This window comes from Zea mays, chromosome 2 (genome assembly GCF_902167145.1).
Source record: "Zea mays cultivar B73 chromosome 2, Zm-B73-REFERENCE-NAM-5.0, whole genome shotgun sequence".
In the NCBI taxonomy this organism is placed as follows: domain Eukaryota; kingdom Viridiplantae; phylum Streptophyta; class Magnoliopsida; order Poales; family Poaceae; genus Zea; species Zea mays.
Genome location: NC_050097.1, coordinates 176,535,867 through 176,551,051, shown reverse-complemented (window position 1 = coordinate 176,551,051; position 15,185 = coordinate 176,535,867). Strand labels below are relative to the sequence as shown.

At 44.4% G+C, this 15,185-nt stretch overlaps 2 non-coding genes across 2 annotated transcripts; one reads left to right on the top strand and one right to left on the bottom strand.

Moving 5' to 3' along the window:
* Positions 1 to 2,376: 2,376 nt before the first annotated feature.
* TRNAN-GUU (transfer RNA asparagine (anticodon GUU)) lies at positions 2,377 to 2,448 on the top strand. Its single transcript has one exon. It is a non-coding gene; the product is annotated as a tRNA-Asn (tRNA).
* Positions 2,449 to 2,701: 253 nt separating this feature from the next.
* Positions 2,702 to 2,779, bottom strand: TRNAR-ACG (transfer RNA arginine (anticodon ACG)). The gene has a single exon. It is a non-coding gene; the product is annotated as a tRNA-Arg (tRNA).
* Positions 2,780 to 15,185: the final 12,406 nt, after the last annotated feature.

Below are 15,185 nucleotides of genomic sequence, written 5' to 3'. Positions count from 1 at the left end.
CTCTCTCTCTAAAAATGTAGAAAAAGGGAGTCTGTGCCCCGAGATCCGCCATAAAAGGTCCAAGCCATAACAAATGAGAAGCTATACGGCTCAATTCTAACATAATTACTCTAATATAGCTGGCTCTTTTGGGTATTTGAATATTCTCTAAGAATTCTGGTGCATTTACCGTTATTGCTTCTGTAAACATAGTAGCTAAATAATCCCATCGTGTTACATAAGGCAAGTATTGTATAATACTTCTGTTTTCCGTGATTTTTTCCATTCCTCTGTGTAAATACCCTAATATGGGTTCGCAATCAATAACATCTTCACCATCGAGAGTAACAATCAGTCGAAGAACACCATGCATTGATGGGTGTTGAGGGCCCATATTGCCTATCATGAGATCTTTTCTTTTAAGCGATAGACTCATATCCTTGTTCTTATTCTTTATTCCATGAAAATGGATTATTCCATGAATTCCTCAAAACGAGGCTCATCAAAATGCAAAATCTAAGACTACTATAAGACTACTAATAAAATAAGAAAAAATGAGAACGATTAAATTACTTCTCCCGAATATCCAACTGACTTATTAATTTCTTATAACGTACTCTATTTTTCTTTGCCAAATAAGCCAGCAAACGTTGACGTTTTCCCAAAAGTCTTCGTAGACCTCTTTCCGATGAAAAATCTTTTTTGTGTAATTCTAAATGTGAAGCAAGTCTCCGTATCTTATTGGTGAAACTGAATACTTGAAATTCAACAGAACCCCTGTTTTCTTGTTTTTCTTCTTTAACCATAAATCAACAAATTTTTCTACCTCCTTTCTTTTTCATGTATTTTTCTGATCAGGAAAAATAAAAAATTATGTCAGTTATTTTTAAGTTATTCTAATCTCGTACACACAAAAATTTGCAATTATTCATCTACTGCTGGAATCTGGAATTTGGATTTATTTTATCGATGCAAATTGGATTTGGATAGAAGGGTACATTCTTTTATTTTAGATAGAAGAAACATTTCTTCTATCTAAAATAAAAGAATTTTGCTGATTTATTTATTGCTATATCCAATTTATAGAATTGATATACCATTTAATTGATATCATTTAGCAAAATGAAACACAGCATATGCATCCATCTTTGGGCTCGAGAATTTCACGGGATAGAGATATAGTATAAGAAATAGGCTATTAAGTAACTCTAAATGAATTGTGGATACATCTGTATCCTTAACATACTGAAACGACTGCCATTATTCGTATCAAACCAATAGCGATTCATAAAAGCTAAATCTTGTAATCAATGGTGGGCCAATAATGAATTTTTTTGCATATGTATTAAGACGCTTGGTCTGATTTCGAAATTGTCCAGAGTTTTTTATGTTGTTTTCATTGCAAAATGATGGATCTCCTTCCGTAACTTTCCAATTACGAGTACGAGAATTGAAAGACATGAAAATTCTCAATTCTCTACGGCGTCTAGGAGATGGATCGAATATTTTCAGGAACAAGAAAATCAGAAGAATCTTTTTCTCTATTCACTACCATTCCGCGTCTTCGACTTCTATTAGTTTCTTTTCTTCTTTAATGCAATAGCTATAGTTTGATATAGAATCCATTTCTCAAAGTAATGGAAACCATTCTCTTATAGGAAATGGTTCGAAAATCGCTATTCCACCTTTTAGGTTTAGGTATCGTGAAAAGTGATACCTGTGAAGATCGTGCATTTCAGTCACATTCAGATCCGTTTTTCGAGTCCATGATATAACCAAATTGGATGGATCTTCCACCCGTTTAGCTAAGAAAGAATAGATGCAGAGGTGGATAATAGATCGATATGAAGATCATGAGCTGCCCCATAATGAAACCGCCAGTAGTCGCGAATATCTCCTTCTTCCCTAACCCAAGATTGGAGAAAGAAGATCTAAGAGGGACCTATGGAGAATGTGGTCAGAAATCCATAATAGAGTCCGACCACAACGACCGAATTAATTATCCTCATCGAGAAACTTAGACTACTTTAGACTACTTAAGTAGAAAAGATTTGAAAATCATGGCATGGGTCTCCTTTTTTCTTTCTTTAGAGTTTTCTATATGCACAATTTCTCGATGTTTCGATGAGAATTTCTTGACTTTCCATATATAGAAAGAGATAGACTATAAATGACATCTCTTATGTCAATAAGACCAAAGGAATGGATATTAAATGATAGGAAGTGCTAAGAAGTGAAATAGAATGAAATAGAGCCACTTTGGGCTTCCCTATGAAATGAGGCATGGAACGGAGCCACTACGAAGAAATTCTGGGAGTTACGAAAGAAGCTTCGGACTCATATTGTTCACGGGTTGAGAGCGGGAGTTGAACTCTAGGAGGTCGAATCTCCCCTTGTTCCTCAGTAGCTCAGTGGTAGAGCGGTCGGCTGTTAACTGACTGGTCGTAGGTTCGAATCCTACTTGGGGAGATTTGATTCATTCTTTAATGTAAGAATAAAGAATTGAATTAAAAGGCTTGCTTTGACCCTTAGGAGTAGGTAACCCGTTCGCTATCCTTGTTTCTATTGCATTCTGTCTCATCGTATCACATTCTGTTCTACGATTCCACTTCGACAAAAGGAAAGAGCATACCCAAGTTCAATAGCTTTACGTCCGCTATTCCGATCATGATTTTCCTACCCTCAGGGAGAAAGTAAAGGTCCTTCCCCCTTTGGAAGGCTGTGGGCGAGGAGGGATTCGAACCCCCGACACCGTGGTTCGTAGCCACGTGCTCTAATCCTCTGAGCTACAGGCCCACCCCGTCTCCACTGGATCTCTTCCCGGGGATACCCCCCAAAAGGAACCTTCTCCTCCTCAGCCATTTCATTTCGGGTTAAGAAGATGGGAAAGCGCCTTTCTCTCTATAAGAACAGTGCGTTTTGAGGTGTGAAGTGGGAGAGAGGGGATGATTGAGGTTTTGAATAAGACGACCTTTGCGTTTTGGATTTGGATCTTTTTCGTATTTCAAAATAGTGAAAAAGTCAAATAAGAGGTGTTAAGCTTTTTATCATTCTGGCATCGAGCTATTTTGCCGCAGGACCTCCCCTACAGTATCGTCACCGCAGTAGAGTTTAACCACCAAATTCGGGATGGATTGGTGTGGTTCCTCTACGCCTAGGACACCAGAATATCGAACCATGAACGAGAAAAGGCATGAGAGAAATATTGGCTAGTAATTGTGAAGTCCCAATTCTTAACTGGAAGGGACACCAAAGGACTCTGCCCTCCCTCTCTATTTATCCAAGAGATGGAAGGGCAGAGCTTTTTTTTGGTTTTTTCATCTTTTCTTTTCATCAAAGAGTTGAACAATGAAGATAGATGGCAAGTGCCTGATCGATTTGATCAGGTCGTGTAGGAACAAGGTTCAAATCGTTCGTTCGTTAGGATGCCTCAGCTGCATACATCACTGCACTTCCACTTGACACCTATTTAAACGGCTCGTCTCGCCGCTACCTTATCCTATTTCCATACTTCTGTCGCTCCATCCCCGTATGGGTGGAGAACCCGTCGTTGTCTCGGCTGTGCTACCGGAGGCTCTAGGGAAGTCGGAGGAGAGAGCACTCATCTTGGGGTGGGCTTACTACTTATATGCTTTCAGCAGTTATCCTCTCCACACTTGGCTAGGCGCGCATAGATCCCCTTCTCCACTGCGTTGTCCGGTGGTTCACCGAACAGCTACTATGCGTTTTCTGGTGTGCATCGGACAGACACTGTAGACTGTCTGGTGTGCCCATAACCAGTTTTTTTAAAAAATTCTTCCTCGCCCGAGCAGCGCCTAGGCTCTTCTTTTCAACCCGCGGCCCTTTGTCTGTCTGTGCTCTCTGGTGCCTGGCGATCTCCCCTTCCACTGCCTCGCCACCGACGAGCTCCAGCTGCTCCAGTGAAGTCCTTCTACTCCTGCTCGGCCTCCTCATCTCCCATCTGGTGAGCTCTCCTACTGCTTTTCCCCCTCTCTGTTTCTCTGTGTAGTGAGCTCAACCTCCCACCTCTTGTGCACAAATTCAATTCCTGTACAATCTGTGAATCCAAGTACATCTATGTGTGCCTGTGTGTTTCTTGCATCCTCTGTAGGTGTCCATCTTTTTTTGGAGGATTTAAACCCCAAATAGTCATTTCACTCAAAACCCAAACCCTCGCACGTCGCATGTTCGGTGAAATGCCCAAACCACTCAAATTTGCTCAAATCAACCCCAGATTTTTCCAGCACCTTCATGACACCTAAAGTAACATATTTGTCAAATTTCACGCCAATCTGATATCCCAGACACCGTTTTACCACAGATTCCCATTTGTAGCTATTGACTCTGAGCCGAGTGCCACAACTTCACTTTCTTCACCAAACTTTAAACCAAGCGCACACTTCACTCATATTCACTCATATATACTTACTCATGAAGTATCGGCTCAATTCCAAGTCATTTCATGCCCCATTTCGAATTTCAAACTTCCTATGGCACAATTCCTCGTTCAAACGTCATTCTCGCGTCGTTTGACCTCTGTTTCTCTAGATTACTCTGTTTCTGTGTCATAACTCTCTGTGTATGTATTTATTCACATTTCATATACTTATGACTATGTGACTAATACGTGCTCACCTCTTCTGTCATTTCAGTGATCTCGCCTACCTGTGTGCCTGTCTCTTGTCCTGCCTGGATTCTCTCTTTCTCGTATGGTTTCCAGGTAGCCATTCTTTCATTACTAATCTTATCAGCTGCTATCTACTTGTGCTTAGCTTTTCACTCTCCTATGCAGCACTCAGGTCAGGATGGTGCAGACGAAGAATGTCTCAGCGCTAGGGGGAGGAGACGACGAGGACCCTCCTCGCCCCTTCAGGCAGGTCAAGGGCAAGACAGTGTACCTAGAGCAGCAGGAAGGCCAAAAGAAGTAGCGGTGGCCAGTTGCAGATTTCCTCAGACCAGATTGCCTATAGAGTTCGTCGCCTCGCATCTCGGCCTCGCTCTTCTGCTCCCTCCACCCCCTCTGCCACAGCTTCTACTCCACCTCCCATCGCTCCAGAGTCATCCACCACTTCCGCCATACCCACAACCTCCACCACTCCAGCTTCCACTGTTCCACCTCTCGCTCCCATTTCCGCTCCGCCCATTCCACCGCCTCGCTTCAGGGAGCGAGACGAGACTAAGGTGTGACCCCTTGCTGCTGATCCTCGACTGCTTACCTTCACGTGCCATTGCAGCCTGGGTACGTCAGTTCAGACACGTACCCATGGAGTCCTGGTTGCCGGCTCAGAGGCACCCCGCAGCGGCAGCTCTATTCAGTACCAGGACTCAGGAGTCCTTCTTACGGGCACAGTTGTTAGCACATATCACCCTGCGAGCGCATCGACTATTGGATCTACCTGCTTTTCTACTCGCAACCGGTGCCAATTCAGAGGTGCATCTCTCTTATCTGCCAGGACTTCTTTCACTTCTGACAGTGAGTGGCAGATACATTGAGGAGTGGGTCAGAGTATTTTATGCTATAGTATGGATTGACTCAGATCATCAGTGGATGAGGTTCCGCTTCGAGAGAGAGGATGTCACCCTACATGCCATCCAGATATGCCAGCTCTTTGGATTTCCAGAGTCGTCGACTCGGCTCCACAGTCTGTGCTATGATACATCAGATCCTCCTTGTCGCCCTCATGGTGGAGTTGCATCGGCCATAGCTCACGTCGTGGCCCTATTCAGACCTCCTTTCATAGAAGGGTTGCGACGCTCTCTAGCTGACTTCACCCCTGCAGCGAAGTACTTGTATGAGCTGATGAGACGGACACTGCTTCCCAGGATGGGATACAGAAAGGCCACCACACATATTCGGTTATGGCTACTTGGTGCCTTGATCTCACATTCTGAGTTTGATGTTGTTGACTTTCTTATCTGTGAGATCGAGAACACAGTTTTGGATGGTCTTCGTGCTCGCCGTCAGCTGCCGTATGCGCATTACCTCTGTCACATCTTCGCGTAGCTGATCAGGCCGCCTCAGTTCTAGGGCACCCTCGAGGCTTCTCGCCTCCAGTTTGGTTCATATCGTCCAGCCCCTGAGGACCCAGTCCCAGTACCAGATCTTGTATCAGATATTCAGGCTAAGGATGAGGCGTTCCGATAGTTCGAGACCTAGGGTACAACTGTTGATGATGATGATGATGACTTTGGGATCCCGCCACCGCCTCCTGTGCCTCCTCGCTCACATGATCAATAGGCAGGGAGTTCCGGTGCTGCACCTACTGCCCCTCTTGCTATTGATCCTGCTCTAGCTGTGATGCTTCAGTCTCTTACACAACAACATGCTCATCTGGCAGCCGAGTAGACTCGACAGGCAGCTATCCAGCAGCAAATGTCCGAACGGATGCTATCTATGTTTCAGACCATTTAGGATCATCAGGACACTCTACAGCAGCAGCTCTTAGCAGACAGGGCTGAGCACTGGGCTTTCATGACTCATATCCTTCAGCATATCGGTGTTCAGGTCCCACCAGTTCTGTCTGCCCCTCCTCCAGCTCTTCAGGCAGCCATTGTGCCAGTGATTCAAGTAGGACCCCCACTTCCTCCTTTTGGTCTTTCTCCCTCTCTGCTTCGGTCGGTCACACTGGACTTCTCATCGCCGGTCATCGCAACTATCAGTGCTCAGCCACCAGGGCCACCAGCGCCTGCAATTACCACTGCTACTATGGCGGTGTCCGTGACTGCCTCTGCTCCGGTGGATCCTGCATCGCAGCCTCTTCAAGAGTTAATACTAGCTCCAGCTTCTACTGCAGATCCTGGATCCGAGACTGACTCCGACCCCTAGCTTGTGTTTGCGCTTCTGCCTCGGCCGCGACCGGATGCTCCCCCGCCTCCTCCTTCCTCCTCTGGTCTATAGGTTCGGGTAACCTTTTGGTGTTTGACGCCAAAGGGGGAGAGATATGAGAGTTGTGAGAGCTAGGGGGAGTTAGGGAGTTAGTTGAGAGTACCTTTTGTATTTGATGTAATATATTTGCTTGATACTCTTTGTACTAGCTCCACTTTTGTATAACGCTTAACTCACAAACTCTATGATATGCTCTCGATGTTTATTATTGATTATGTGTGTATTGTGTTTTCACCTAAGATGTTATCACCAGTCTTTGAGTTCTTGTTCATCGATTTCATTTCATTCTTATATGAACAAGAAACTTACGTCATGTATGCGCCTATACTTATTATTATTTTACATGCTCTTTATGTCAAAATTATTGAGTATAACTAACCATCTTCTCTATTGATAGAAATTTCAAACAAACTACTCTCACACTCTTGTAGGATTGTCATCAATCACCAAAAAGGGGGAGATTGAAAGCATCTAGGCCCCTGGTTGGTTTTAGTGATTAATGACAACATAATATTATATGTGACTAACGTGTGTTTTGCAGAGACAATGGTAAGTTAGGTTGCATTAAAGGAATTTGTACTACAACGGTGAAAACAATCCCCGAGATGAGAACTTGAAGCGACGACTGAAACGACGAATCAAAAGATGAAGGTCTTTGTATTCCGAGTGTCGAAGGAGTTATGGACACTCGATATAGAGTTAGGTCTTCTATTTTATTTTAATCGTACTATAAAGAGGGGTTATCGATGAGTAGTTTGATCAAGAGAGTTCTAGTGTAGTGTTGGTGCATATTCACACTCACATCTAGTGCTAGGTGTCACTCTATAACACACTCACGAGTTAGAACAAAAACGGATTTGAAAATCAGGAGGAAATAAGATTTAGGGTTTCTGTCTTAGGTGCACCAGACTGTCCGGTGCGCCCTCTGACAGTGGGGCCAGTCTAGCCAGGGGAAGAGCCTCTCTCTCGCAGAAACCCGAGAGCAACGAGTTGCAAAAATGGAATTTTATCCGGCACACCGGACTGTCCGGTGTGCAATGGACAGTCACTGTTCACTGTCCGATGTGCCATCTGCCCAACGGCTAGCTATCAGAACTAGTCGTTGGAAGTGACTGTTGGCACACCGGTGGCGCATCGGACTGTCCGATGCGCCCATGCACAGCAACCCTGGTAACAACTAGTTTGGTGGGTGGGGCTATTTATACCCCCTCCACCCACCATATTCAATGTCTTGCTGCCCACATTGATAGCTGAAAGGGAATTAGGCTTACACCTATTTCCTAAATGATTTTGGTGGTTGAATTGCCCAACACAAATAATTGGACTAACTAGTTTGCTCTAGTCTATAAGTTATACAGGTGCCAAAGGTTCACAAATGGGCCAATAAAAAGACCAAGAAAAGGGTTCAACAAAAAGAGCAAGGGATAACCAAAGTGTGCCCTGGTCTAGCGCACCGGACTGTCCGGTGTGCCACCGGACAGTGTTCGGTGCACCACCGGACTATGTACGGTGCACCAGGGGACTTCAAGCTGAACTCAACACCTTCGGGAATTCTCAGAGGCGCTTCGCTATAATTCACCGGACTGTCCGGTGTACCACCGGACAGTGTCCGGTGCCCCAGGGGAGAGCGACTCTAAACTCGCCAGCTTCGGGAATCCGCTCCGCTAAAATTCACCGGACAGTTTCCGGTGCACACCGGACTGTCCGGTGTGACAGCGGAGCAACGACTACTTCGCGCGCAACGGTCGACTACAACGCATTAAATGCGCGCCTACGCACGCAGAGGAGCAGTGCACGCGCGTGTGGCACACCGGACAGTCTACAGGACTTGTCCGGTGCGCCACCAGACAGCCAGGCGGGCCCACAATACAGAGCTCCAACGATCGAACCCTAACGGCCGGGTGACGTGGCTGGCGCACCGGACACTGTCCGGTGGCGCACCGGACTGTCCGGTGCGCCCGTCGACAGCAGCCTTCACCAAACGACTAGTTTGGTGGTTGGGGTTATAAATACCCCCAACCACCCCACATTCAAGTCATCCAAGTTTCCACCCTTCAACTACTTACAAGAGCTCTAGCATTCAATACAAGACACACCAAAGAGATCAAATCCTCTCCCAACTTCACACAAAGCATTAGTGATTAGAGAGAGTGATTTGTCGTGTTCATTTGAGCTCTTGCGCTTGGATCACTTCTTTTCTTTCTCATTCTTTCTTGAGATCAAACTCACTTGTAATTGTGGCAAGAGACACCAATTGTGTGGTGGTCCTTGTGGGAACTTCGTGTTCCATTTGTTTGAGAAGAAGAAGCTCACTCGGTCCGATGGACCGTTTGAGAGAGGGAAAGGGTTGAAAGAGACCCGGTATTTGTGACCACCTCAACGGGGAGTAGGTTTGCAAGAACCGAACATCGGTAAAACAAATCCGTGTGTCACACTCTTTATTCGCTTGTGATTTGTTTTACGCCCTCTCTCTCGGACTCATTATTATTTCTAACGCTAACCCGACTTGTAGTTGTGATTAACTTTGTAAATTTTAGTTTCGCCCTATTCACCCCCCCCTCTAGGCGACTTTCAATTGGTATCAAAGCTTGGTGCTTCATTAGAGCCTAACCGCTCGAAGTGATGTCGGAAGATCACGCCAAGAGGGAGATGGAGACCGACGACAAGCCCACCGGCGACAAGCCCACTACAAGCCACGGGAAGGCTTCATCGGAAGAGTCCTGCAACAAGGGGAAGGATAAGAAATCCTCTTCCCACAAGTCGCATCGGAGTGGCGACAAGAAAAAGAAGATGAGGAAGGTGGTCTACTACGAGACCGATACTTCATCGCCTTCCACATCCGGCTCCAACGCGTCGTCCGTTACTTCTAAGCGCCATGAGCGCAAGAAGTTTAGTAAGACCCCCCTACGCTATCCTCGCATTCCTAAACATACGCCTTTACTTTCCGTCCCATTAGGCAAACCACCAACGTTTGATGGTGAAGATTATGCTAGGTGGAGTGATTTGATGCGATTTCATCTAACCTCACTCCACAAAAGTATATGGGATGTTGTTGAGTTTGGTGTACAGGTACCATCCGTAGGGGATGAAGACTATGATGAGGACGAAGTGGCCCAAATCCAACACTTCAACTCCCAAGCCTCAACTATACTTCTCGCCTCTCTAAGTCGAGAGGAGTATAATAAGGTGCAAGGGTTGAAAGGTGCCAAGGAGATTTGGGACACGCTAAAGACCGTGCACGAAGGAGACGAGGTGACCAAAATCACCAAGCGGGAAACGATCGAGGGGGAGCTCGATCGCTTCCGACTTCGCCAAGGGGAGGAGCCACAAGACATGTACAACCGGCTCAAAACCTTGGTGAACCAAGTGCGCAACCTCGGGAGCAAAAAATGGGATGACCACGAAATGGTTAAGGTTATTCTAAGATCACTTGTTTTCCTTAACCCTACTCAAGTTCAATTAATTCATGGCAATCTTAGATACACACTAATGACTCCCGAGGAAGTAATCGGGAATTTTGTGAGCTTTGAATTGATGATCAAAGGCTCAAAGAAGATCAACGAGCTTGACGGCCCCTCCACGTCCGAAGCACAACCGGTCGCATTCAAGGCGATGGAAGAAAAGAAGGAGGAATCTACTCCAAGTCGAACACCCATCGACGCCCCCAAGCTCGACAACGAGGAAATGGCGCTCATCATCAAGAGCTTTCGTCAAATCCTCAAACAAAGGAAGGGGAAGGATTACAAGCCCGCTCCAAGAAGGTTTGCTACAAGTGTGGTAAGCCCGGTCACTTTATTGCCAAATGTCCTATTTCTAGTGACAGTGGAGATGACAAGAAGGGGAGAAGAAAGGAGAAGAAGAGGTACTACAAGAAGAAGGGCGACGACGCCCATGTTTGCCGGGAGTGGGACTTCGACGAGAGCTCCACCGACTCATCCTCCGATGAGGACGCCGCAAACATCACCGTCACCAAGGGTCTTCTCTTCCCCAACGTCGGCCACAAGTGCCTCATGGCAAAGGACGGTAAAAAGAAGAAGGTTAAATCCAAATCCTCCACTAAATATGAGTCCTCTAGTGATGATAATGCTAGTGATGAGGATGATAATTTGCGTACCCTTTTTGCCAACCTAAACATGCAACAAAAAGAAAAGTTAAATGAACTAATTAGTGTCATCCATTAAAAGGATGACCTCTTGGATACCCAAGAGGACTTCCTAATCAAGGAAAACAAAAAGCATGTTAAGGTTAAAAATGCTTATGCTATAGAAGTTGAAAAATGTGAAAAATTAACTAGTGAGCTAAGCACATGCCATGATGTTATCAACAACCTTAGAAATGAAAATGCTAGTTTAATTGCTAAGGTTGATTCAAATGCTTGTAATGTTTTAATTCCCAATCTTAAAGATGATAATGTTGATTTACTTGCTAAGATTGAAGAATTAAATGTTACTCTTGCTAGCCTTAGAAATGAAAATGAAAAATTGCTTGCTAAGGCTAAAGAACTAGATGTTTGCAATATTACTGTTGGGGACTTGTTCTCAAATACTATGAATCAAGAACAAGGCAACACACAATGTTAAATATTATAGCCCTTCGTCCTTCGAAACATTATTTCCCCTTGGGTATAATGAATTTCGGACGAAGGTTATGAAGGTTATACCTTCATAATCATAACAAAAGATTAAGAAAAAGATTTATGTATAAAATATGGAAAATAACATGATTACTTTAAACATTACTTATTAATTTATTTCTATTTGATTTTCTTATATAAATGATGACAAATCGCGAATGTACCTTCGGCTTGAAGGAAAGTAAGGGTACAAGCGTGATGTCAATGCCAAGTCAGCGTGAACAGTACAGGAATACTGTTCATCTATTTATAGGCACGGGACATAGCCCATATAAAATTACATTAATGCCCTTTACTTTTATCAATAATTCTATAGTAATTCTTCGAGGGCTGATTTGGTTTTTCATCTTTAAGTCGGTTTCCCCTTTCTGCTGTCATGCCGAAGCTCCTCTGCACACAGCTTCGTGATCGTTTCATCCTTCGTCATAATCGTCTTCTATTTCAGTCAAGCTTCGTCTTGACCATGCTTCTGTATACCCGCAACCTGATTCCGAAGATACCTGCTTGCATACTTAGAAAACATTGTCAAATCACGTTTTTGAGGACCTTCGGAAGCCAAAGGCCCCCAACAGTAGCCCCTCGCAATATTAATTTGCTGTAATGATAAATTCATATTGCGATATGGACGAAGGCCTTAAGCCGAAGGTCCGAAAAAACACCTTCTCTTTGCTAGAATAGCAATAGTCTTTGACAAGCGGGACCCTCCAGTTTCAACGCTCTGGGCGTATAAATAAGAGCTCATCCTGAGTTTATTTGGTACGCTCTCTTGCCAACTGCTTTTACTCACCCAACTTTTAGCCTGCGCGCAACAACACTCGCTTGGCCTTTTAGATTTTAAAGCTTCGGTTTAGAGAGCACTTTCTCAGCGTTTGCAAGGATGTCTGAAGATAAAAAAGTTGTTGGTGATTCGAAGCTAAGTCTTTCTGAGGAGATGCATCTGGGTTTTCTTCAATCAATGTCGAAGACTAATACAGAGAAGATTACTAAAGAAATTTTGGAGGGTTTATCTGAAGATACTGGTGACAGCGATAGCTATGATGTGGATAGTGGTGGTGAAGACTCCGAAGATCGACCTTGGCGACCAAGCCATGCGGTTTTTGGCAAATCCAGTATTAAAGAAAATCATCTTGTCAACATGAGGGGCAGATATTTTCGGGACTTGTCCCTTGTAAGGGCTGATGAAGGAGAGAAGACTTGTCCAACTCCTGAGGAAAATGAAGTCGTGGTATTCCGAAGCTTCTTGAAAGCTGGACTACGATTTCCCTTAAGCAGCTTTGTTGTAGAGGTGCTGAAGATATTTGAAATCTACCTTCACCAACTTACCCCCGAAGCAATCATAAGGATGAATATCTTCGTGTGAGCCGTGAGAAGCCCAGGCTTGGAACCTGATGCGAAAAGCTTCTGCAACATACATGAGTTGTTGTACGAAACAAAACCCTAGGGTAAGGAACAGTATCACAACAATTTTGGCTGCTACAGCTTCGGCTCCCGGTCTGGGTCAAGCTGCCCCGTGCCGACCTTTCAAAAGAGGTGGCCTAGCGACTGGATGACGGAATGGTTTTACATGAAGAATGACTTGAAATTACAAGAAGATATAAAGAAGATCATTATGCGTCCCATCTGGCAACGCTTCGGCCTGCGGAGGCCGAAGGTGGAAATGAATGAAGCATCCGAAGAATGCCAGAGAGCCTTCGGTGTTGTTTGCTCTTTTATTGGGACGAGGGATTTGGTCCAAGAACACATTGCCTTCAGAGTATGGCCACTTGTGGAAAAATGGGAAATGCCGCAGGAGACCATTAAAGAGACTGACGAAGGTGAACTAGTCAAGCTGAAATACACATTCAAGTATGGAGATAAATTCGTTGAGCCAGATGATGACTGGCTAAAAAGCATTGAAACTGTAAGTGATGAATTGCTTGGGGTATATTCAAAGGCCGAAGATGCTGCATTGTCAGCAGCCTTTGGAGGCCGAAAGAAGAAGAGGCTGAACCGAGTATTTAACGCGATTGGGTTCGTCTACCCCGACTACCATTATCCAGTGCGGGGTCAAAAAAGAAAGAATACTTCCTCTGTGAAGGAGACTACTTTAGCCGCTCCTAGTGAGCCGGCGCCGAAGAGGAAAAGGGTAAAGGTTCTCACACACCGGCCACGTTATATTGAACTGGCCACAGTGTCTGAGTTCGTCGGTGAGACCTCTTCGGCCATCGAAGCTAAAGAATCAACTCTGATGCCAGAATCGAAGAGCTGGCCGAAGTGCCAGCAACAGAAAAGATAGAAGAACCAAGGACTGAAGAAACAAAAACATCAGAAGTTTTAAGTCCTTCAGCAAAGATTGAGATAGAGAAAAGTCAGAAGGGTCCAACAGTGACCCCGAAAAGAAGAAGGATGGTTAATGTGTTAGATGTTTTGGAGACAATTAAATCTTCAAGCATAACTCCAAAGAAAACTGTTGAAACTTCTAAAGTATCTTCTGAAGCCCTTGTTGCCGAAGCTTCGAAGCAACAATTTGAAATCGAAGCTGGACCTTCAGAGCCCACCAAGGTAAAACCTTTGGAAACCGAAGAAACGAAAATTGCAAAGGCAGCCGAAAAAATAAAAATGTCAGAGCCAGTTTTGGTTGAAGAAATTGACACTGCCGCCCCGAAGCACCTTCCAAAATATACGATTATATTGTGCGACACGCTTCGGGGAAGAAATTATCCGAAGAAGAGATTTTTGAAGCTAATCACTATGCCAGAGAATTGAAATATCCGAAGGGAGCACTAGTGTTCAATGGAACAGACGAAGATGACTTCCTATACTACCTCCCAGACAATAAAGAATTATCTGTCTGCCGGGAGATGGCTAGAAGCTTGGGGTTTCCGAAGCTTGAAGCTGGACTCTGCGCTATAACGAAGGACGATCTTGCGGATAGCCTTGCATATAATAGTCTGAAGGTATGAGAATTGTATATTTGGAAATTTACAATTTTTAAATCATTCTTTTATTCATAGTAATTCTTTTTTCATATAGGGTTTAATACTAAGCAATGCTTTGAGAGCGCAAAAGAATGCTGAAGACGAAAGTTATAATATTGCCTTCAACAACCTACGAGCAGAGATTATCAAGCTGAGGAACGAAGCTTTGGAAAAAGATAAAATTCTACTTACACTAGTGGATAAAATAAAGGAAGACGAAGCTACAACTAAGGCTCAAGCTGAAGCCCAAAAACACGAAATTTAGGATCTTCAGAAACAACTGGCCAGGGCTAAAGAAGAACGCATACGAGAAGAAACAAAACGAGAACTTAGTGAGCAATGGGCAAATCATTTGGAAATAAATGTTGAAGAGCTTCGGGCTTCCAAGAAAAGATACTATGATAAATCCATGGAGTGTGTTAAGAAGATAAAATCCAGCTTCGCCAGTGCTGGCGCATTCTCTAGCGAAGAGAATTTCACAAGGGGGAATCTAGAAGGCCCAATTGAATGGATTAGTCACGAAGCTGAGGCCTTCGAAGAAATCTTGAATAGCCGCGGAGACATATGCACTTTTTCAGGCGCCAGGGGGATTGCTACGGTGTTGGAAAGAAAAGGCTGTAATCATGTGAAGTCTTTAGCGCAAACCGAAATCGCCTTGTCCTCCGAAGACATAAAGGACCCCTCGGCCGAATCAAGCCTGGTTGGTGGAAAATTTTTCACCGACATTTGG